This window comes from Pseudophryne corroboree, chromosome 4 (assembly GCF_028390025.1).
Source record: "Pseudophryne corroboree isolate aPseCor3 chromosome 4, aPseCor3.hap2, whole genome shotgun sequence".
Taxonomy (NCBI): Eukaryota; Metazoa; Chordata; class Amphibia; order Anura; family Myobatrachidae; genus Pseudophryne; species Pseudophryne corroboree.
This window is the reverse complement of record NC_086447.1, coordinates 19,518,630-19,541,362: the sequence shown is the minus strand read 5'-3', so window position 1 is coordinate 19,541,362 and position 22,733 is coordinate 19,518,630. Positions and strand designations below refer to the sequence as shown.

The following is a 22,733-nucleotide window of genomic DNA, read 5'->3' as shown; positions in this document are numbered from 1 at the left end:
GTCAATGGAAGAAAAATCTTGCAAAACTCTCCAGATTATTGCCTTTTTAACCTTTTTCTAGGAAACTTTCTAGATGAATGCTTTTTAGCCTTTGTCAGTACATGCTTTTGCAAGCTGTCTCTGTGGCGCAATCGGTTAGCGCATTTGGCTGTTAACCGAAAGGCTGGTGGTTCAATACCACCCAGGGATGTAATTGACCTTGTGATCAAATTTTGCTGATCTTTAAGTAGACAAGTCAAAATTACAAACCACCTCTTATAGTGTAGGGTACCAGGCCTTCTCTGATGCAATCAGAGTCAGATTTGATTAAGTCATTTTATAAAAAACAGGAAGCACAATTTAGCATGGGGTTGCAGAGAAAAAAAATTATGCAGGCAGAGAAATCCAATTGAGTGATTAATCAGCTCTCCATTTTATGGCTTTATTTTTATGCTAACACATTTGCTCTCTGAAAAGTGTCCACAAAGCCAAGTCTCTGATTAACACCTTTGTAGGAATGGTTTTTCACCTATTACTGATTAAAACTTGCTTCATTGGAAAGGCAGCAAGATGCATCCTCATTACAATGTCCACTGAAATAATACAGGTTGACACCAGGAAACATAAACCTCACTGCATCCTTGCTGCTTTCTCAAGTGGGAATCTGTTTAATGTGAAAACCAGGTGATATCTAATCAGCACACAGGTAAGAAGTTAAGAAAATCTTTCTTTAAGGGTGAAGATGTTTCTCACAAAATCGTTGCCCCAATGCATCATTGAAATTCAAGATGGAAAGATGATTTTGAAATATCAATTGTACATTTTGCATTGCTCTTCTGGTGACAATGTAGCTTGTTTTTGTCAATTACCATTTCAGTAATAGGGTAAAGAAAATTAAGTGGATTTCTGAAAGAAAACAATGCTGTCAATATACTATTAAAACAAATTAAAATGTTAAAAGTTATTGTACTTTAAGTAAAAATAAAAGTGTCAAAATATCAATTCCAGTTTTGGAAGAATTTAATTAACAAAAAAATAAGTGCACATAGCAAAGGATGGTTTCGATCCACCGACCTCTGGGTTATGGGCCCAGCACGCTTCCGCTGCGCCATTCTGCTGCTCATGTAAGTGTCAGAGATCCTGAAGAACTCACTCATCATGTGAAAGTACCAATGTGTTTCTTCGTTGGTCAATGGAAGAAAAATCTTGCAAAACTCTCCAGATTATTGCCTTTTTAACCTTTTTCTAGGAAACTTTCTAGATGAATGCTTTTTAGCCTTTGTCAGTACATGCTTTTGCAAGCTGTCTTTGTGGCGCAATCGGTTAGCGCATTCGGCTGTTAACCGAAAGGCTGGTGGTTCAATACCACCCAGGGACGTAATTGACCTTGTGATCAAATTTTGCTGATCTTTAAGTAGACAAGTCAAAATTTCAAACCACCTCTTATAGTGTAGGGTACCAGGCCTTCTCTGATGCAGTCAGATTTGATTAAGTCATTTTATAAAAAACAGGAAGCACAATTTAGCATGGGGTTGCAGAGAAAAAAAATTATGCAGGCAGAGAAATCCAATTGAGTGATTAATCAGCTCTCCATTTTATGGCTTTATTTTTATGCTAACACATTTGCTCTCTGAAAAGTGTCCACAAAGCCAAGTCTCTGATTAACACCTTTGTAGGAATGGTTTTTCACCTATTACTGATTAAAACTTGCTTAATTGAAAAGGCAGCAAGATGCATCCTCATTACAATGTCCACTGAAATAATACAGGTTGACACCAGGAAACATAAACCTCACTGCATCCTTGCTGCTTTCTCACGTGGGAATCTGTTTAATGTGAAAACCAGGTGATATCTAATCAGCACACAGGTAAGAAGTTAAGAAAATCTTTCTTTAAGGGTGAAGATGTTTCTCACAAAATCGTTGCCCCAATGCATCATTGAAATTCAAGCTGGAAAGATGATTTTGAAATATCAATTGTACATTTTGCATTGCTCTTCTGGTGACAATGTAGCTTGTTTTTGTCAATTACCATTTCAGTAATAGGGTAAAGAAAATTAAGTGGATTTCTGAAAGAAAACAATGCTGTCAATATACTATTAAAACAAATTAAAATGTTAAAAGTTATTGTACTTTAAGTAAAAATAAAAGAGTCAAAATATCAATTCCAGTTTTGGAAGAATTTAATTAACAAAAAAATAAGTGCACATAGCAAAGGATGGTTTCGATCCAGCGACCTCTGGGTTATGGGCCCAGCACGCTTCCGCTGCGCCACTCTGCTGCTCATGTAAGTGTCAGAGATCCTGAAGAACTCACTCATCATGTGAAAGTACCAATGTGTTTCTTAGTTGGTCAATGGAAGAAAAATCTTGCAAAACTCTCCAGATTATTGCCTTTTTAACCTTTTTCTAGGAAACTTTCTAGATGAATGCTTTTTAGCCTTTGTCAGTACATGCTTTTGCAAGCTGTCTCTGTGGCGCAATCGGTTAGCGCATTTGGCTGTTAACCGAAAGGCTGGTGGTTCAATACCACCCAGGGACGTAATTGACCTTGTGATCAAATTTTGCTGATCTTTAAGTAGACAAGTCAAAATTACAAACCACCTCTTATAGTGTAGGGTACCTGGCCTTCTCTGATGCAATCAGAGTCAGATTTGATTAAGTCATTTTATAAAAAACAGGAAGCACAATTTAGCATGGGGTTGCAGAGAAAAAAAATTATGCAGGCAGAGAAATCCAATTGAGTGATTAATCAGCTCTCCATTTTATGGCTTTATTTTTATGCTAACACATTTGCTCTCTGAAAAGTGTCCACAAAGCCAAGTCTCTGAATAACACCTTTGTAGGAATGGTTTTTCACCTATTACTGATTAAAACTTGCTTCATTGGAAAGGCAGCAAGATGCATCCTCATTACAATGTCCACTGAAATAATACAGGTTGACACCAGGAAACATAAACCTCACTGCATCCTTGCTGCTTTCTCAAGTGGGAATCTGTTTAATGTGAAAACCAGGTGATATCTAATCAGCACACAGGTAAGAAGTTAAGAAAATCTTTCTTTAAGGGTGAAGATGTTTCTCACAAAATCGTTGCCCCAATGCATCATTGAAATTCAAGATGGAAAGATGATTTTGAAATATCAATTGTACATTTTGCATTGCTCTTCTGGTGACAATGTAGCTTGTTTTTGTCAATTACCATTTCAGTAATAGGGTAAAGAAAATTAAGTGGATTTCTGAAAGAAAACAATGCTGTCAATATACTATTAAAACAAATTAAAATGTTAAAAGTTATTGTACTTTAAGTAAAAATAAAAGAGTCAAAATATCAATTCCAGTTTTGGAAGAATTTAATTAACAAAATAATAAGTGCACATAGCAGAGGATGGTTTCGATCCACCGACCTCTGGGTTATGGGCCCAGCACGCTTCCGCTGCACCACTCTGCTGCTCATGTAAGTGTCAGAGATCCTGAAGTACTCACTCATCATGTGAAAGTACCAATGTGTTTCTTTGTTGGTCAATGGAAGAAAAATCTTGCAAAACTCTCCAGATTATTGCCTTTTTAACCTTTTTCTAGGAAACTTTCTAGATGAATGCTTTTTAGCCTTTGTTAGTACATGCTTTTGCAAGTTGTCTCTGTGGTGCAATCGGTTAGCGCATGCGGCTGTTAACCGAAAGGCTGGTTGTTCAATATCACCCAGGGACGTAATTGACCTTGTGATCAAATTTTGCTGATCTTTAAGTAGACAAGTCAAAATTTCAAACCACCTCTTATAGTGTAGGGTACCTGGCCTTCTCTGATGCAATCAGAGTCAGATTTGATTAAGTCATTTTATAAAAAACAGGAAGCACAATTTAGCATGGGGTTGCAGAGAAAAAAAATTATGCAGGCAGAGAAATCCAATTGAGTGATTAATCAGCTCTCCATTTTATGGCTTTATTTTTATGCTAACACATTTGCTCTCTGAAAAGTGTCCACAAAGCCAAGTCTCTGATTAACACCTTTGTAGGAATGGTTTTTCACCTATTACTGATTAAAACTTGCTTCATTGGAAAGGCAGCAAGATGCATCCTCATTACAATGTCCACTGAAATAATACAGGTTGACACCAGGAAACATAAACCTCACTGCATCCTTGCTGCTTTCTCAAGTGGGAATCTGTTTAATGTGAAAACCAGGTGATATCTAATCAGCACACAGGTAAGAAGTTAAGAAAATCTTTCTTTAAGGGTGAAGATGTTTCTCACAAAATCGTTGCCCCAATGCATCATTGAAATTCAAGCTGGAAAGATGATTTTGAAATATCAATTGTACATTTTGCATTGCTCTTCTGGTGACAATGTAGCTTGTTTTTGTCAATTACCATTTCAGTAATAGGGTAAAGAAAATTAAGTGGATTTCTGAAAGAAAACAATGCTGTCAATATACTATTAAAACAAATTAAAATGTTAAAAGTTATTGTACTTTAAGTAAAAATAAAAGAGTCAAAATATCAATTCCAGTTTTGGAAGAATTTAATTAACAAAAAAATAAGTGCACATAGCAGAGGATGGTTTCGATCCACCGACCTCTGGGTTATGGGCCCAGCACGCTTCCGCTGCACCACTCTGCTGCTCATGTAAGTGTCAGAGATCCTGAAGTACTCACTCATCATGTGAAAGTACCAATGTGTTTCTTCGTTGGTCAATGTAAGAAAAATCTTGCAAAACTCTCCAGATTATTGCCTTTTTAACCTTTTTCTAGGAAACTTTCTAGATGAATGCTTTTTAGCCTTTGTTAGTACATGCTTTTGCAAGTTGTCTCTGTGGTGCAATCGGTTAGCGCATGCGGCTGTTAACCGAAAGGCTGGTGGTTCAATACCACCCAGGGACGTAATTGACCTTGTGATCAAATTTTGCTGATCTTTAAGTAGACAAGTCAAAATTTTAAACCACCTCTTATAGTGTAGGGTACCTGGCCTTCTCTGATGCAATCAGAGTCAGATTTGATTAAGTCATTTTATAAAAAACAGGAAGCACAATTTAGCATGGGGTTGCAGAGAAAAAAAAATATGCAGGCAGAGAAATCCAATTGAGTGATTAATCAGCTCTCCATTTTATGGCTTTATTTTTATGCTAACACATTTGCTCTCTGAAAAGTGTCCACAAAGCCAAGTCTCTGATTAACACCTTTGTAGGAATGGTTTTTCACCTATTACTGATTAAAACTTGCTTCATTGGAAAGTCAGCAAGATGCATCCTCATTACAATGTCCACTGAAATAATACAGGTTGACACCAGGAAACATAAACCTCACTGCATCCTTGCTGCTTTCTCAAGTGGGAATCTGTTTAATGTGAAAACCAGGTGATATCTAATCAGCACACAGGTAAGAAGTTAAGTAAATCTTTCTTTAAAGGTGAAGATGTTTCTCACAAAATCGTTGCCCCAATGCATCATTGAAATTCAAGCTGGAAAGATGATTTTGAAATATCAATTGTACATTTTGCATTGCTCTTCTGGTGACAATGTAGCTTGTTTTTGTCAATTACCATTTCAGTAATAGGGTAAAGAAAATTAAGTGGATTTCTGAAAGAAAACAATGCTGTCAATATACTATTAAAACAAATTAAAATGTTAAAAGTTATTGTACTTTAAGTAAAAATAAAAGAGTCAAAATATCAATTCCAGTTTTGGAAGAATTTAATTAACAAAAAAATAAGTGCACATAGCAAAGGATGGTTTCGATCCACCGACCTCTGGGTTATGGGCCCAGCACGCTTCCGCTGCGCCACTCTGCTGCTCATGTAAGTGTCAGAGATCCTGAAGAACTCACTCATCATGTGAAAGTACCAATGTGTTTCTTCGTTGGTCAATGGAAGAAAAATCTTGCAAAACTCTCCAGATTATTGCCTTTTTAACCTTTTTCTAGGAAACTTTCTAGATGAATGCTTTTTAGCCTTTGTCAGTACATGCTTTTGCAAGCTGTCTCTGTGGCGCAATCGGTTAGCGCATTCGGCTGTTAACCGAAAGGTTGGTGGTTCAATCCCACCCGGGGACGTAATTGACCTTGTGATCAAATTTTGGTGATCTTTAAGTAGACAAGTCAAAATTTCAAACCACCTTTTATGGTGTAAGGTACCTGGCCTTCTCTGATGCAATCAGAGTCAGATTTGATTAAGTCATTTTATAAAAAACAGGAAGCACAATTTAGCATTGGGGTTGCAGAGAAAAAAAAATATGCAGGCAGAGAAATCCAATTGAGTGATTAATCAGCTCTCCATTTTATGGCTTTATTTTTATGCTAACACATTTGCTCTCTGAAAAGTGTCCACAAAGCCAAGTCTCTGATTAACACCTTTGTAGGAATGGTTTTTCACCTATTACTGATTAAAACTTGCTTCATTGGAAAGGCAGCAAGATGCATCCTCATTACAATGTCCACTGAAATAATACAGGTTGACACCAGGAAACATAAACCTCACTGCATCCTTGCTGCTTTCTCAAGTGGGAATCTGTTTAATGTGAAAACCAGGTGATATCTAATCAGCACACAGGTAAGAAGTTAAGAAAATCTTTCTTTAAGGGTGAAGATGTTTCTCACAAAATCGTTGCCCCAATGCATCATTGAAATTCAAGCTGGAAAGATGATTTTGAAATATCAATTGTACATTTTGCATTGCTCTTCTGGTGACAATGTAGCTTGTTTTTGTCAATTACCATTTCAGTAATAGGGTAAAGAAAATTAAGTGGATTTCTGAAAGAAAACAATGCTGTCAATATACTATTAAAACAAATTAAAATGTTAAAAGTTATTGTACTTTAAGTAAAAATAAAAGAGTCAAAATATCAATTCCAGTTTTGGAAGAATTTAATTAACAAAAAAATAAGTGCACATAGCAAAGGATGGTTTCGATCCACCGACCTCGGGGTTATGGGCCCAGCACGCTTCCGCTGCGCCACTCTGCTGCTCATGTTAGTGTCAGAGATCCTGAAGAACTCACTCATAATGTGAAAGTACCAATGTGTTTCTTCGTTGGTCAATGGAAGAAAAATCTTGCAAAACTCTCCAGATTATTGCCTTTTTAACCTTTTTCTAGGAAACTTTCTAGATGAATGCTTTTTAGCCTTTGTCAGTACATGCTTTTGCAAGCTGTCTCTGTGGCGCAATCGGTTAGCGCATTCGGCTGTTAACCGAAAGGTTGGTGGTTCAATCCCACCCGGGGACGTAATTGACCTTGTTATCAAATTTTGCTGATCTTTAAGTAGACAAGTCAAAATTTCAAACCACCTTTTATGGTGTAAGGTACCTGGCCTTCTCTGATGCAATCAGAGTCAGATTTGATTAAGTCATTTTATAAAAAACAGGAAGCACAATTTAGCATTGGGGTTGCAGAGAAAAAAAAATATGCAGGCAGAGAAATCCAATTGAGTGATTAATCAGCTCTCCATTTTATGGCTTTATTTTTATGCTAACACATTTGCTCTCTGAAAAGTGTCCACAAAGCCAAGTCTCTGATTAACACCTTTGTAGGAATGGTTTTTCACCTATTACTGATTAAAACTTGCTTCATTGGAAAGGCAGCAAGATGCATCCTCATTACAATGTCCACTGAAATAATACAGGTTGACACCAGGAAACATAAACCTCACTGCATCCTTGCTGCTTTCTCATGTGGGAATCTGTTTAATGTGAAAACCAGGTGATATCTAATCAGCACACAGGTAAGAAGTTAAGAAAATCTTTCTTTAAGGGTGAAGATGTTTCTCACAAAATCGTTGCCCCAATGCATCATTGAAATTCAAGATGGAAAGATGATTTTGAAATATCAATTGTACATTTTGCATTGCTCTTCTGGTGACAATGTAGCTTGTTTTTGTCAATTACCATTTCAGTAATAGGGTAAAGAAAATTAAGTGGATTTCTGAAAGAAAACAATGCTGTCAATATACTATTAAAACAAATTAAAATGTTAAAAGTTATTGTACTTTAAGTAAAAATAAAAGAGTCAAAATATCAATTCCAGTTTTGGAAGAATTTAATTAACAAAAAAATAAGTGCACATAGCAAAGGATGGTTTCGATCCACCGACCTCTGGGTTATGGGCCCAGCACGCTTCCGCTGCGCCACTCTGCTGCTCATGTTAGTGTCAGAGATCCTGAAGAACTCACTCATCATGTGAAAGTACCAATGTGTTTCTTCGTTGGTCAATGGAAGAAAAATCTTGCAAAACTCTCCAGATTATTGCCTTTTTAACCTTTTTCTAGGAAACTTTCTAGATGAATGCTTTTTAGCCTTTGTCAGTACATGCTTTTGCAAGCTGTCTCTGTGGCGCAATCGGTTAGCGCATTCGGCTGTTAACCGAAAGGTTGGTGGTTCAATCCCACCCGGGGACGTAATTGACCTTGTGATCAAATTTTGGTGATCTTTAAGTAGACAAGTCAAAATTTCAAACCACCTTTTATGGTGTAAGGTACCAGGCCTTCTCTGATGCAATCAGAGTCAGATTTGATTAAGTCATTTTATAAAAAACAGGAAGCACAATTTAGCATTGGGGTTGCAGAGAAAAAAAAATATGCAGGCAGAGAAATCCAATTGAGTGATTAATCAGCTCTCCATTTTATGGCTTTATTTTTATGCTAACACATTTGCTCTCTGAAAAGTGTCCACAAAGCCAAGTCTCTGATTAACACCTTTGTAGGAATGGTTTTTCACCTATTACTGAATAAAACTTGCTTCATTGGAAAGGCAGCAAGATGCATCCTCATTACAATGTCCACTGAAATAATACAGGTTGACACCAGGAAACATAAACCTCACTGCATCCTTGCTGCTTTCTCAAGTGGGAATCTGTTTAATGTGAAAACCAGGTGATATCTAATCAGCACACAGGTAAGAAGTTAAGAAAATCTTTCTTTAAGGGTGAAGATGTTTCTCACAAAATCGTTGCCCCAATGCATCATTGAAATTCAAGCTGGAAAGATGATTTTGAAATATCAATTGTACATTTTGCATTGCTCTTCTGGTGACAATGTAGCTTGTTTTTGTCAATTACCATTTCAGTAATAGGGTAAAGAAAATTAAGTGGATTTCTGAAAGAAAACAATGCTGTCAATATACTATTAAAACAAATTAAAATGTTAAAAGTTATTGTACTTTAAGTAAAAATAAAAGAGTCAAAATATCAATTCCAGTTTTGGAAGAATTTAATTAACAAAAAAATAAGTGCAGATAGCAGAGGATGGTTTCGATCCACCGACCTCTGGGTTATGGGCCCAGCACGCTTCCGCTGCACCACTCTGCTGCTCATGTAAGTGTCAGAGATCCTGAAGTACTCACTCATCATGTGAAAGTACCAATGTGTTTCTTCGTTGGTCAATGTAAGAAAAATCTTGCAAAACTCTCCAGATTATTGCCTTTTTAACCTTTTTCTAGGAAACTTTCTAGATGAATGCTTTTTAGCCTTTGTTAGTACATGCTTTTGCAAGTTGTCTCTGTGGTGCAATCGGTTAGCGCATGCGGCTGTTAACCGAAAGGCTGGTGGTTCAATACCACCCAGGGACGTAATTGACCTTGTGATCAAATTTTGCTGATCTTTAAGTAGACAAGTCAAAATTTTAAACCACCTCTTATAGTGTAGGGTACCTGGCCTTCTCTGATGCAATCAGAGTCAGATTTGATTAAGTCATTTTATAAAAAACAGGAAGCACAATTTAGCATGGGGTTGCAGAGAAAAAAAAATATGCAGGCAGAGAAATCCAATTGAGTGATTAATCAGCTCTCCATTTTATGGCTTTATTTTTATGCTAACACATTTGCTCTCTGAAAAGTGTCCACAAAGCCAAGTCTCTGATTAACACCTTTGTAGGAATGGTTTTTCACCTATTACTGATTAAAACTTGCTTCATTGGAAAGTCAGCAAGATGCATCCTCATTACAATGTCCACTGAAATAATACAGGTTGACACCAGGAAACATAAACCTCACTGCATCCTTGCTGCTTTCTCAAGTGGGAATCTGTTTAATGTGAAAACCAGGTGATATCTAATCAGCACACAGGTAAGAAGTTAAGTAAATCTTTCTTTAAAGGTGAAGATGTTTCTCACAAAATCGTTGCCCCAATGCATCATTGAAATTCAAGCTGGAAAGATGATTTTGAAATATCAATTGTACATTTTGCATTGCTCTTCTGGTGACAATGTAGCTTGTTTTTGTCAATTACCATTTCAGTAATAGGGTAAAGAAAATTAAGTGGATTTCTGAAAGAAAACAATGCTGTCAATATACTATTAAAACAAATTAAAATGTTAAAAGTTATTGTACTTTAAGTAAAAATAAAAGAGTCAAAATATCAATTCCAGTTTTGGAAGAATTTAATTAACAAAAAAATAAGTGCACATAGCAAAGGATGGTTTCGATCCACCGACCTCTGGGTTATGGGCCCAGCACGCTTCCGCTGCGCCACTCTGCTGCTCATGTAAGTGTCAGAGATCCTGAAGAACTCACTCATCATGTGAAAGTACCAATGTGTTTCTTCGTTGGTCAATGGAAGAAAAATCTTGCAAAACTCTCCAGATTATTGCCTTTTTAACCTTTTTCTAGGAAACTTTCTAGATGAATGCTTTTTAGCCTTTGTCAGTACATGCTTTTGCAAGCTGTCTCTGTGGCGCAATCGGTTAGCGCATTCGGCTGTTAACCGAAAGGTTGGTGGTTCAATCCCACCCGGGGACGTAATTGACCTTGTGATCAAATTTTGGTGATCTTTAAGTAGACAAGTCAAAATTTCAAACCACCTTTTATGGTGTAAGGTACCTGGCCTTCTCTGATGCAATCAGAGTCAGATTTGATTAAGTCATTTTATAAAAAACAGGAAGCACAATTTAGCATTGGGGTTGCAGAGAAAAAAAAATATGCAGGCAGAGAAATCCAATTGAGTGATTAATCAGCTCTCCATTTTATGGCTTTATTTTTATGCTAACACATTTGCTCTCTGAAAAGTGTCCACAAAGCCAAGTCTCTGATTAACACCTTTGTAGGAATGGTTTTTCCCCTATTACTGATTAAAACTTGCTTCATTGGAAAGGCAGCAAGATGCATCCTCATTACAATGTCCACTGAAATAATACAGGTTGACACCAGGAAACATAAACCTCACTGCATCCTTGCTGCTTTCTCAAGTGGGAATCTGTTTAATGTGAAAACCAGGTGATATCTAATCAGCACACAGGTAAGAAGTTAAGAAAATCTTTCTTTAAGGGTGAAGATGTTTCTCACAAAATCGTTGCCCCAATGCATCATTGAAATTCAAGCTGGAAAGATGATTTTGAAATATCAATTGTACATTTTGCATTGCTCTTCTGGTGACAATGTAGCTTGTTTTTGTCAATTACCATTTCAGTAATAGGGTAAAGAAAATTAAGTGGATTTCTGAAAGAAAACAATGCTGTCAATATACTATTAAAACAAATTAAAATGTTAAAAGTTATTGTACTTTAAGTAAAAATAAAAGAGTCAAAATATCAATTCCAGTTTTGGAAGAATTTAATTAACAAAAAAATAAGTGCACATAGCAAAGGATGGTTTCGATCCACCGACCTCGGGGTTATGGGCCCAGCACGCTTCCGCTGCGCCACTCTGCTGCTCATGTTAGTGTCAGAGATCCTGAAGAACTCACTCATAATGTGAAAGTACCAATGTGTTTCTTCGTTGGTCAATGGAAGAAAAATCTTGCAAAACTCTCCAGATTATTGCCTTTTTAACCTTTTTCTAGGAAACTTTCTAGATGAATGCTTTTTAGCCTTTGTCAGTACATGCTTTTGCAAGCTGTCTCTGTGGCGCAATCGGTTAGCGCATTCGGCTGTTAACCGAAAGGTTGGTGGTTCAATCCCACCCGGGGACGTAATTGACCTTGTTATCAAATTTTGCTGATCTTTAAGTAGACAAGTCAAAATTTCAAACCACCTTTTATGGTGTAAGGTACCTGGCCTTCTCTGATGCAATCAGAGTCAGATTTGATTAAGTCATTTTATAAAAAACAGGAAGCACAATTTAGCATTGGGGTTGCAGAGAAAAAAAAATATGCAGGCAGAGAAATCCAATTGAGTGATTAATCAGCTCTCCATTTTATGGCTTTATTTTTATGCTAACACATTTGCTCTCTGAAAAGTGTCCACAAAGCCAAGTCTCTGATTAACACCTTTGTAGGAATGGTTTTTCACCTATTACTGATTAAAACTTGCTTCATTGGAAAGGCAGCAAGATGCATCCTCATTACAATGTCCACTGAAATAATACAGGTTGACACCAGGAAACATAAACCTCACTGCATCCTTGCTGCTTTCTCATGTGGGAATCTGTTTAATGTGAAAACCAGGTGATATCTAATCAGCACACAGGTAAGAAGTTAAGAAAATCTTTCTTTAAGGGTGAAGATGTTTCTCACAAAATCGTTGCCCCAATGCATCATTGAAATTCAAGATGGAAAGATGATTTTGAAATATCAATTGTACATTTTGCATTGCTCTTCTGGTGACAATGTAGCTTGTTTTTGTCAATTACCATTTCAGTAATAGGGTAAAGAAAATTAAGTGGATTTCTGAAAGAAAACAATGCTGTCAATATACTATTAAAACAAATTAAAATGTTAAAAGTTATTGTACTTTAAGTAAAAATAAAAGAGTCAAAATATCAATTCCAGTTTTGGAAGAATTTAATTAACAAAAAAATAAGTGCACATAGCAAAGGATGGTTTCGATCCACCGACCTCTGGGTTATGGGCCCAGCACGCTTCCGCTGCGCCACTCTGCTGCTCATGTTAGTGTCAGAGATCCTGAAGAACTCACTCATCATGTGAAAGTACCAATGTGTTTCTTCGTTGGTCAATGGAAGAAAAATCTTGCAAAACTCTCCAGATTATTGCCTTTTTAACCTTTTTCTAGGAAACTTTCTAGATGAATGCTTTTTAGCCTTTGTCAGTACATGCTTTTGCAAGCTGTCTCTGTGGCGCAATCGGTTAGCGCATTCGGCTGTTAACCGAAAAGTTGGTGGTTCAATCCCACCCGGGGACGTAATTGACCTTGTGATCAAATTTTGGTGATCTTTAAGTAGACAAGTCAAAATTTCAAACCACCTTTTATGGTGTAAGGTACCAGGCCTTCTCTGATGCAATCAGAGTCAGATTTGATTAAGTCATTTTATAAAAAACAGGAAGCACAATTTAGCATTGGGGTTGCAGAGAAAAAAAAATATGCAGGCAGAGAAATCCAATTGAGTGATTAATCAGCTCTCCATTTTATGGCTTTATTTTTATGCTAACACATTTGCTCTCTGAAAAGTGTCCACAAAGCCAAGTCTCTGATTAACACCTTTGTAGGAATGGTTTTTCACCTATTACTGAATAAAACTTGCTTCATTGGAAAGGCAGCAAGATGCATCCTCATTACAATGTCCACTGAAATAATACAGGTTGACACCAGGAAACATAAACCTCACTGCATCCTTGCTGCTTTCTCAAGTGGGAATCTGTTTAATGTGAAAACCAGGTGATATCTAATCAGCACACAGGTAAGAAGTTAAGAAAATCTTTCTTTAAGGGTGAAGATGTTTCTCACAAAATCGTTGCCCCAATGCATCATTGAAATTCAAGCTGGAAAGATGATTTTGAAATATCAATTGTACATTTTGCATTGCTCTTCTGGTGACAATGTAGCTTGTTTTTGTCAATTACCATTTCAGTAATAGGGTAAAGAAAATTAAGTGGATTTCTGAAAGAAAACAATGCTGTCAATATACTATTAAAACAAATTAAAATGTTAAAAGTTATTGTACTTTAAGTAAAAATAAAAGAGTCAAAATATCAATTCCAGTTTTGGAAGAATTTAATTAACAAAAAAATAAGTGCACATAGCAGAGGATGGTTTCGATCCACCGACCTCTGGGTTATGGGCCCAGCACGCTTCCGCTGCACCACTCTGCTGCTCATGTAAGTGTCAGAGATCCTGAAGTACTCACTCATCATGTGAAAGTACCAATGTGTTTCTTCGTTGGTCAATGTAAGAAAAATCTTGCAAAACTCTCCAGATTATTGCCTTTTTAACCTTTTTCTAGGAAACTTTCTAGATGAATGCTTTTTAGCCTTTGTTAGTACATGCTTTTGCAAGTTGTCTCTGTGGTGCAATCGGTTAGCGCATGCGGCTGTTAACCGAAAGGCTGGTGGTTCAATACCACCCAGGGACGTAATTGACCTTGTGATCAAATTTTGCTGATCTTTAAGTAGACAAGTCAAAATTTTAAACCACCTCTTATAGTGTAGGGTACCTGGCCTTCTCTGATGCAATCAGAGTCAGATTTGATTAAGTCATTTTATAAAAAACAGGAAGCACAATTTAGCATGGGGTTGCAGAGAAAAAAAATTATGCAGGCAGATAAATCCAATTGAGTGATTAATCAGCTCTCCATTTTATGGCTTTATTTTTATGCTAACACATTTGCTCTCTGAAAAGTGTCCACAAAGCCAAGTCTCTGATTAACACCTTTGTAGGAATGGTTTTTCACCTATTACTGATTAAAACTTGCTTCATTGGAAAGGCAGCAAGATGCATCCTCATTACAATGTCCACTGAAATAATACAGGTTGACACCAGGAAACATAAACCTCACTGCATCCTTGCTGCTTTCTCAAGTGGGAATCTGTTTAATGTGAAAACCAGGTGATATCTAATCAGCACACAGGTAAGAAGTTAAGAAAATCTTTCTTTAAAGGTGAAGATGTTTCTCACAAAATCGTTGCCCCAATGCATCATTGAAATTCAAGCTGGAAAGATGATTTTGAAATATCAATTGTACATTTTGCATTGCTCTTCTGGTGACAATGTAGCTTGTTTTTGTCAATTACCATTTCAGTAATAGGGTAAAGAAAATTAAGTGGATTTCTGAAAGAAAACAATGCTGTCAATATACTATTAAAACAAATTAAAATGTTAAAAGTTATTGTACTTTAAGTAAAAATAAAAGAGTCAAAATATCAATTCCAGTTTTGGAAGAATTTAATTAACAAAAAAATAAGTGCACATAGCAAAGGATGGTTTCGATCCACCGACCTCTGGGTTATGGGCCCAGCACGCTTCCGCTGCGCCACTCTGCTGCTCATGTAAGTGTCAGAGATCCTGAAGAACTCACTCATCATGTGAAAGTACCAATGTGTTTCTTCGTTGGTCAATGGAAGAAAAATCTTGCAAAACTCTCCAGATTATTGCCTTTTTAACCTTTTTCTAGGAAACTTTCTAGATGAATGCTTTTTAGCCTTTGTCAGTACATGCTTTTGCAAGCTGTCTCTGTGGCGCAATCGGTTAGCGCATTCGGCTGTTAACCGAAAGGTTGGTGGTTCAATCCCACCCGGGGACGTAATTGACCTTGTGATCAAATTTTGGTGATCTTTAAGTAGACAAGTCAAAATTTCAAACCACCTTTTATGGTGTAAGGTACCTGGCCTTCTCTGATGCAATCAGAGTCAGATTTGATTAAGTCATTTTATAAAAAACAGGAAGCACAATTTAGCATTGGGGTTGCAGAGAAAAAAAAATATGCAGGCAGAGAAATCCAATTGAGTGATTAATCAGCTCTCCATTTTATGGCTTTATTTTTATGCTAACACATTTGCTCTCTGAAAAGTGTCCACAAAGCCAAGTCTCTGATTAACACCTTTGTAGGAATGGTTTTTCACCTATTACTGATTAAAACTTGCTTCATTGGAAAGGCAGCAAGATGCATCCTCATTACAATGTCCACTGAAATAATACAGGTTGACACCAGGAAACATAAACCTCACTGCATCCTTGCTGCTTTCTCAAGTGGGAATCTGTTTAATGTGAAAACCAGGTGATATCTAATCAGCACACAGGTAAGAAGTTAAGAAAATCTTTCTTTAAGGGTGAAGATGTTTCTCACAAAATCGTTGCCCCAATGCATCATTGAAATTCAAGCTGGAAAGATGATTTTGAAATATCAATTGTACATTTTGCATTGCTCTTCTGGTGACAATGTAGCTTGTTTTTGTCAATTACCATTTCAGTAATAGGGTAAAGAAAATTAAGTGGTTTTCTGAAAGAAAACAATGCTGTCAATATACTATTAAAACAAATTAAAATGTTAAAAGTTATTGTACTTTAAGTAAAAATAAAAGAGTCAAAATATCAATTCCAGTTTTGGAAGAATTTAATTAACAAAAAAATAAGTGCACATAGCAAAGGATGGTTTCGATCCACCGACCTCTGGGTTATGGGCCCAGCACGCCTCCGCTGCGCCACTCTGCTGCTCATGTAAGTATCAGAGATCCTGAAGAACTCACTCATTATGTGAAAGTACCAATGTGTTTCTTCGTTGGTCAATGGAAGAAAAATCTTGCAAAACTCTCCAGATTATTGCCTTTTTAACCTTTTTCTAGGAAACTTTCTAGATGAATGCTTTTTAGCCTTTGTCAGTACATGCTTTTGCAAGCTGTCTCTGTGGCGCAATCGGTTAGCGCATTCGGCTGTTAACCGAAAGGTTGGTGGTTCAATCCCACCCGGGGACGTAATTGACCTTGTGATCAAATTTTGGTAATCTTTAAGTAGACAAGTCAAAATTTCAAACCACCTTTTATGGTGTAAGGTACCTGGCCTTCTCTGATGCAATCAGAGTCAGATTTGATTAAGTCATTTTATAAAAAACAGGAAGCACAATTTAGCATTGGGGTTGCAGAGAAAAAAAAATATGCAGGCAGAGAAATCCAATTGAGTGATTAATCAGCTCTCCATTTTATGGCTTTATTTTTATGCTAACACATTTGCTCTCTGAAAAGTGTCCACAAAGCCAAGTCTCTGATTAACACCTTTGTAGGAATGGTTTTTCACCTATTACTGATTAAAACTTGCTTCATTGGAAAGGCAGCAAGATGCATCCTCGTTACAATGTCCACTGAAATAATACAGGTTGACACCAGGAAACATAAACCTCACTGCATCCTTGCTGCTTTCTCATGTGGGAATCTGTTTAATGTGAAAACCAGGTGATATCTAATCAGCACACAGGTAAGAAGTTAAGAAAATCTTTCTTTAAGGGTGAAGATGTTTCTCACAAAATCGTTGCCCCAATGCATCATTGAAATTCAAGCTGGAAAGATGATTTTGAAATATCAATTGTACATTTTGCATTGCTCTTCTGGTGACAATGTAGCTTGTTTTTGTCAATTACCATTTCAGTAATAGGGTAAAGAAAATTAAGTGGATTTCTGAAAGAAAACAATGCTGTCAATATACTATTAAAACAAATTAAAATGTTAAAAGTTATTGTACTTTAAGTAAAAATAAAAGAGTCAAAATATCAATTCCAGTTTTGGAAGAATTTAATTAACAAAAAAATAAGTGCACATAGCAAAGGATGGTTTCGATCCACCAACCTCTGGGTTATGGGCCCAGCACGCTTCCGCTGCGCCACTCTGCTGCTCATGTTAGTGTCAGAGATCCTGAAGAACTCACTCATCATGTGAAAGTACCAATGTGTTTCTTCGTTGGTCAATGGAAGAAAAATCTTGCAAAACTCTCCAGATTATTGCCTTTTTAACCTTTTTCTAGGAAACTTTCTAGATGAATGCTTTTTAGCCTTTGTCAGTACATGCTTTTGCAAGCTGTCTCTGTGGCGCAATCGGTTAGCGCATTCGGCTGTTAACCGAAAGGTTGGTGGTTCAATCCCACCCGGGGACGTAATTGACCTTGTGATCAAATTTTGGTGATCTTTAAGTAGACAAGTCAAAATTTCAAACCACCTTTTATGGTGTAAGGTACCTGGCCTTCTCTGATGCAATCAGAGTCAGATTTGATTAAGTCATTTTATAAAAAACAGGAAGCACAATTTAGCATTGGGGTTGCAGAGAAAAAAAAATATGCAGGCAGAGAAATCCAATTGAGTGATTAATCAGCTCTCCATTTTATGGCTTTATTTTTATGCTAACACATTTGCTCTCTGAAAAGTGTCCACAAAGCCAAGTCTCTGATTAACACCTTTGTAGGAATGGTTTTTCACCTATTACTGATTAAAACTTGCTTCATTGGAAAGGCAGCAAGATGCATCCTCATTACAATGTCCACTGAAATAATACAGGTTGACACCAGGAAACATAAACTTCACTGCATCCTTGCTGCTTTCTCAAGTGGGAATCTGTTTAATGTGAAAACCAGGTGATATCTAATCAGCACACAGGTAAGAAGTTAAGAAAATCTTTCTTTAAGGGTGAAGATGTTTCTCACAAAATCGTTGCCCCAATGCATCATTGAAATTCAAGCTGGAAAGATGATTTTGAAATATCAATTGTACATTTTGCATTGCTCTTCTGGTGACAATGTAGCTTGTTTTTGTCAATTACCATTTCAGTAATAGGGTAAAGAAAATTAAGTGGATTTCTGAAAGAAAACAATGCTGTCAATATACTATTAAAACAAATTAAAATGTTAAAAGTTATTGTACTTTAAGTAAAAATAAAAGAGTCAAAATATCAATTCCAGTTTTGGAAGAATTTAATTAACAAAAAAATAAGTGCACATAGCAAAGGATGGTTTCGATCCACCAACCTCTGGGTTATGGGCCCAGCACGCTTCCGCTGCGCCACTCTGCTGCTCATGTAAGTGTCAGAGATCCTGAAGAACTCACTCATCATGTGAAAGTACCAATGTGTTTCTTCGTTGGTCAATGGAAGAAAAATCTTGCAAAACTCTCCAGATTATTGCCTTTTTAACCTTTTTCTAGGAAACTTTCTAGATGAATGCTTTTTAGCCTTTGTCAGTACATGCTTTTGCAAGCTGTCTCTGTGGCGCAATCGGTTAGCGCATTCGGCTGTTAACCGAAAGGTTGGTGGTTCAATCCCACCCGGGGACGTAATTGACCTTGTGATCAAATTTTGCTGATCTTTAAGTAGACAAGTCAAAATTTCAAACCACCTTTTATGGTGTAAGGTACCTGGCCTTCTCTGATGCAATCAGAGTCAGATTTGATTAAGTCATTTTATAAAAAACAGGAAGCACAATTTAGCATTGGGGTTGCAGAGAAAAAAAAATATGCAGGCAGAGAAATCCAATTGAGTGATTAATCAGCTCTCCATTTTATGGCTTTATTTTTATGCTAACACATTTGCTCTCTGAAAAGTGTCCACAAAGCCAAGTCTCTGATTAACACCTTTGTAGGAATGGTTTTTCACCTATTACTGATTAAAACTTGCTTCATTGGAAAGGCAGCAAGATGCATCCTCATTACAATGTCCACTGAAATAATACAGGTTGACACCAGGAAACATAAACCTCACTGCATCCTTGCTGCTTTCTCATGTGGGAATCTGTTTAATGTGAAAACCAGGTGATATCTAATCAGCACACAGGTAAGAAGTTAAGAAAATCTTTCTTTAAGGGTGAAGATGTTTCTCACAAAATCGTTGCCCCAATGCATCATTGAAATTCAAGCTGGAAAGATGATTTTGAAATATCAATTGTACATTTTGCATTGCTCTTCTGGTGACAATGTAGCTTGTTTTTGTCAATTACCATTTCAGTAATAGGGTAAAGAAAATTAAGTGGATTTCTGAAAGAAAACAATGCTGTCAATATACTATTAAAACAAATTAAAATGTTAAAAGTTATTGTACTTTAAGTAAAAATAAAAGAGTCAAAATATCAATTCCAGTTTTGGAAGAATTTAATTAACAAAAAAATAAGTGCACATAGCAAAGGATGGTTTCGATCCACCGACCTCTGGGTTATGGGCCCAGCACGCTTCCGCTGCGCCACTCTGCTGCTCATGTAAGTGTCAGAGATCCTGAAGAACTCACTCATCATGTGAAAGTACCAATGTGTTTCTTCGTTGGTCAATGGAAGAAAAATCTTGCAAAACTCTCCAGATTATTGCCTTTTTAACCTTTTTCTAGGAAACTTTCTAGATGAATGCTTTTTAGCCTTTGTCAGTACATGCTTTTGCAAGCTGTCTCTGTGGCGCAATCGGTTAGCGCATTCGGCTGTTAACCGAAAGGTTGGTGGTTCAATCCCACCCGGGGACGTAATTGACCTTGTGATCAAATTTTGGTGATCTTTAAGTAGACAAGTCAAAATTTCAAACCACCTTTTATGGTGTAAGGTACCTGGCCTTCTCTGATGCAATCAGAGTCAGATTTGATTAAGTCATTTTATAAAAAACAGGAAGCACAATTTAGCATTGGGGTTGCAGAGAAAAAAAATATGCAGGCAGAGAAATCCAATTGAGTGATTAATCAGCTCTCCATTTTATGGCTTTATTTTTATGCTAACACATTTGCTCTCTGAAAAGTGTCCACAAAGCCAAGTCTCTGATTAACACCTTTGTAGGAATGGTTTTTCACCTATTACTGATTAAAACTTGCTTCATTGGAAAGGCAGCAAGATGCATCCTCATTACAATGTCCACTGAAATAATGCAGGTTGACACCAGGAAACATAAACCTCACTGCATCCTTGCTGCTTTCTCAAGTGGGAATCTGTTTTATGTGAAAACCAGGTGATATCTAATCAGCACACAGGTAAGAAGTTAAGAAAATCTTTCTTTAAGGGTGAAGATGTTTCTCACAAAATCGTTGCCCCAATGCATCATTGAAATTCAAGCTGGAAAGATGATTTTGAAATATCAATTGTACATTTTGCATTGCTCTTCTGGTGACAATGTAGCTTGTTTTTGTCAATTACCATTTCAGTAATAGGGTAAAGAAAATTAAGTGGATTTCTGAAAGAAAACAATGCTGTCAATATACTATTAAAACAAATTAAAATGTTAAAAGTTATTGTACTTTAAGTAAAAATAAAAGAGTCAAAATATCAATTCCAGTTTTGGAAGAATTTAATTAACAAAAAAATAAGTGCACATAGCAAAGGATGGTTTCGATCCACCAACCTCTGGGTTATGGGCCCAGCACGCTTCCGCTGCGCCACTCTGCTGCTCATGTAAGTGTCAGAGATCCTGAAGAACTCACTCATCATGTGAAAGTACCAATGTGTTTCTTCGTTGGTCAATGGAAGAAAAATCTTGCAAAACTCTCCAGATTATTGCCTTTTTAACCTTTTTCTAGGAAACTTTCTAGATGAATGCTTTTTAGCCTTTGTCAGTACATGCTTTTGCAAGCTGTCTCTGTGGCGCAATCGGTTAGCGCATTCGGCTGTTAACCGAAAGGTTGGTGGTTCAATCCCACCCGGGGACGTAATTGACCTTGTGATCAAATTTTGGTGATCTTTAAGTAGACAAGTCAAAATTTCAAACCACCTTTTATGGTGTAAGGTACCTGGCCTTCTCTGATGCAATCAGAGTCAGATTTGATTAAGTCATTTTATAAAAAACAGGAAGCACAATTAAGCATTGGGGTTGCATAGAAAAAAAAATATGCAGGCAGAGAAATCCAATTGAGTGATTAATCAGCTCTCCATTTTATGGCTTTATTTTTATGCTAACACATTTGCTCTCTGAAAAGTGTCCACAAAGCCAAGTCTCTGATTAACACCTTTGTAGGAATGGTTTTTCACCTATTACTGATTAAAACTTGCTTCATTGGAAAGGCAGCAAGATGCATCCTCATTACAATGTCCACTGAAATAATACAGGTTGACACCAGGAAACATAAACCTCACTGCATCCTTGCTGCTTTCTCAAGTGGGAATCTGTTTAATGTGAAAACCAGGTGATATCTAATCAGCACACAGGTAAGAAGTTAAGAAAATCTTTCTTTAAGGGTGAAGATGTTTCTCACAAAATCGTTGCCCCAATGCATCATTGAAATTCAAGATGGAAAGATGATTTTGAAATATCAATTGTACATTTTGCATTGCTCTTCTGGTGACAATGTAGCTTGTTTTTGTCAATTACCATTTCAGTAATAGGGTAAAGAAAATTAAGTGGATTTCTGAAAGAAAACAATGCTGTCAATATACTATTAAAACAAATTAAAATGTTAAAAGTTATTGTACTTTAAGTAAAAATTAAAGAGTCAAAATATCAATTCCAGTTTTGGAAGAATTTAATTAACAAAAAAATAAGTGCACATAGCAAAGGATGGTTTTGATCCACCGACCTCTGGGTTATGGGCCCAGCACGCTTCCACTGCGCCACTCTGCTGCTCATGTAAGCGTCAGAGATCCTGAAGTACTCACTCATCATGTGAAAGTACCAATGTGTTTCTTCGTTGGTCAATGGAAGAAAAATCTTGCAAAACTCTCCAGATTATTGCCTTTTTAACCTTTTTCTAGGAAACTTTCTAGATGAATGGTTTTTAGCCTTTGTCAGTACATGCTTTTGCAAGCTGTCTCTGTGGCGCAATCGGTTAGCGCATTCGGCTGTTAACCGAAAGTTGGTGGTTCAATCCCACCTGGGGATGTAATTGACCATATGATCAAATTTTGGTGATCTTTAAGTAGACAAGTCAAAATTTCAAACCACCTCTTATAGTGTAGGGTACCTGGCCTTCTCTGATGCAATCAGAGTCAGATTTGATTAAGTCATTTTATAAAAAACAGGAAGCACAATTTAGCATTGGGGTTGCAGAGAAAAAAAATATGCAGGCAGAGAAATCCAATTGAGTGATTAATCAGCTCTCCATTTTATGGCTTTATTTTTATGCTAACACATTTGCTCTCTGAAAAGTGTCCACAAAGCCAAGTCTCTGATTAACACCTTTGTAGGAATGGTTTTTCACCTATTACTGATTAAAACTTGCTTCATTGGAAAGGCAGCAAGATGCATC

General features: G+C 36.7%; 15 non-coding genes across 15 annotated transcripts; 14 read left to right on the top strand and 1 right to left on the bottom strand.

The window, feature by feature from the left end:
• Window positions 1–1,283: 1,283 nt before the first annotated feature.
• On the top strand, window positions 1,284–1,357 carry TRNAN-GUU (transfer RNA asparagine (anticodon GUU)). Its single transcript has one exon. It is a non-coding gene; the product is annotated as a tRNA-Asn (tRNA).
• A 1,087-nt stretch (window positions 1,358–2,444) lies between these two features.
• TRNAN-GUU (transfer RNA asparagine (anticodon GUU)) lies at window positions 2,445–2,518 on the top strand. The gene has a single exon. It is a non-coding gene; the product is annotated as a tRNA-Asn (tRNA).
• A 3,427-nt stretch (window positions 2,519–5,945) lies between these two features.
• TRNAN-GUU (transfer RNA asparagine (anticodon GUU)) lies at window positions 5,946–6,019 on the top strand. Its single transcript has one exon. It is a non-coding gene; the product is annotated as a tRNA-Asn (tRNA).
• A 1,094-nt stretch (window positions 6,020–7,113) lies between these two features.
• On the top strand, window positions 7,114–7,187 carry TRNAN-GUU (transfer RNA asparagine (anticodon GUU)). The gene has a single exon. It is a non-coding gene; the product is annotated as a tRNA-Asn (tRNA).
• Window positions 7,188–8,281: 1,094 nt separating this feature from the next.
• On the top strand, window positions 8,282–8,355 carry TRNAN-GUU (transfer RNA asparagine (anticodon GUU)). The gene has a single exon. It is a non-coding gene; the product is annotated as a tRNA-Asn (tRNA).
• A 2,261-nt stretch (window positions 8,356–10,616) lies between these two features.
• TRNAN-GUU (transfer RNA asparagine (anticodon GUU)) lies at window positions 10,617–10,690 on the top strand. The gene has a single exon. It is a non-coding gene; the product is annotated as a tRNA-Asn (tRNA).
• Window positions 10,691–11,784: 1,094 nt separating this feature from the next.
• Window positions 11,785–11,858, top strand: TRNAN-GUU (transfer RNA asparagine (anticodon GUU)). Its single transcript has one exon. It is a non-coding gene; the product is annotated as a tRNA-Asn (tRNA).
• A 1,094-nt stretch (window positions 11,859–12,952) lies between these two features.
• TRNAN-GUU (transfer RNA asparagine (anticodon GUU)) lies at window positions 12,953–13,026 on the top strand. The gene has a single exon. It is a non-coding gene; the product is annotated as a tRNA-Asn (tRNA).
• A 2,261-nt stretch (window positions 13,027–15,287) lies between these two features.
• TRNAN-GUU (transfer RNA asparagine (anticodon GUU)) lies at window positions 15,288–15,361 on the top strand. Its single transcript has one exon. It is a non-coding gene; the product is annotated as a tRNA-Asn (tRNA).
• Window positions 15,362–16,455: 1,094 nt separating this feature from the next.
• On the top strand, window positions 16,456–16,529 carry TRNAN-GUU (transfer RNA asparagine (anticodon GUU)). Its single transcript has one exon. It is a non-coding gene; the product is annotated as a tRNA-Asn (tRNA).
• A 1,094-nt stretch (window positions 16,530–17,623) lies between these two features.
• Window positions 17,624–17,697, top strand: TRNAN-GUU (transfer RNA asparagine (anticodon GUU)). The gene has a single exon. It is a non-coding gene; the product is annotated as a tRNA-Asn (tRNA).
• Window positions 17,698–18,791: 1,094 nt separating this feature from the next.
• On the top strand, window positions 18,792–18,865 carry TRNAN-GUU (transfer RNA asparagine (anticodon GUU)). Its single transcript has one exon. It is a non-coding gene; the product is annotated as a tRNA-Asn (tRNA).
• Window positions 18,866–19,959: 1,094 nt separating this feature from the next.
• Window positions 19,960–20,033, top strand: TRNAN-GUU (transfer RNA asparagine (anticodon GUU)). The gene has a single exon. It is a non-coding gene; the product is annotated as a tRNA-Asn (tRNA).
• Window positions 20,034–21,126: 1,093 nt separating this feature from the next.
• TRNAN-GUU (transfer RNA asparagine (anticodon GUU)) lies at window positions 21,127–21,200 on the top strand. Its single transcript has one exon. It is a non-coding gene; the product is annotated as a tRNA-Asn (tRNA).
• An 836-nt stretch (window positions 21,201–22,036) lies between these two features.
• TRNAM-CAU (transfer RNA methionine (anticodon CAU)) lies at window positions 22,037–22,108 on the bottom strand. Its single transcript has one exon. It is a non-coding gene; the product is annotated as a tRNA-Met (tRNA).
• Window positions 22,109–22,733: the final 625 nt, after the last annotated feature.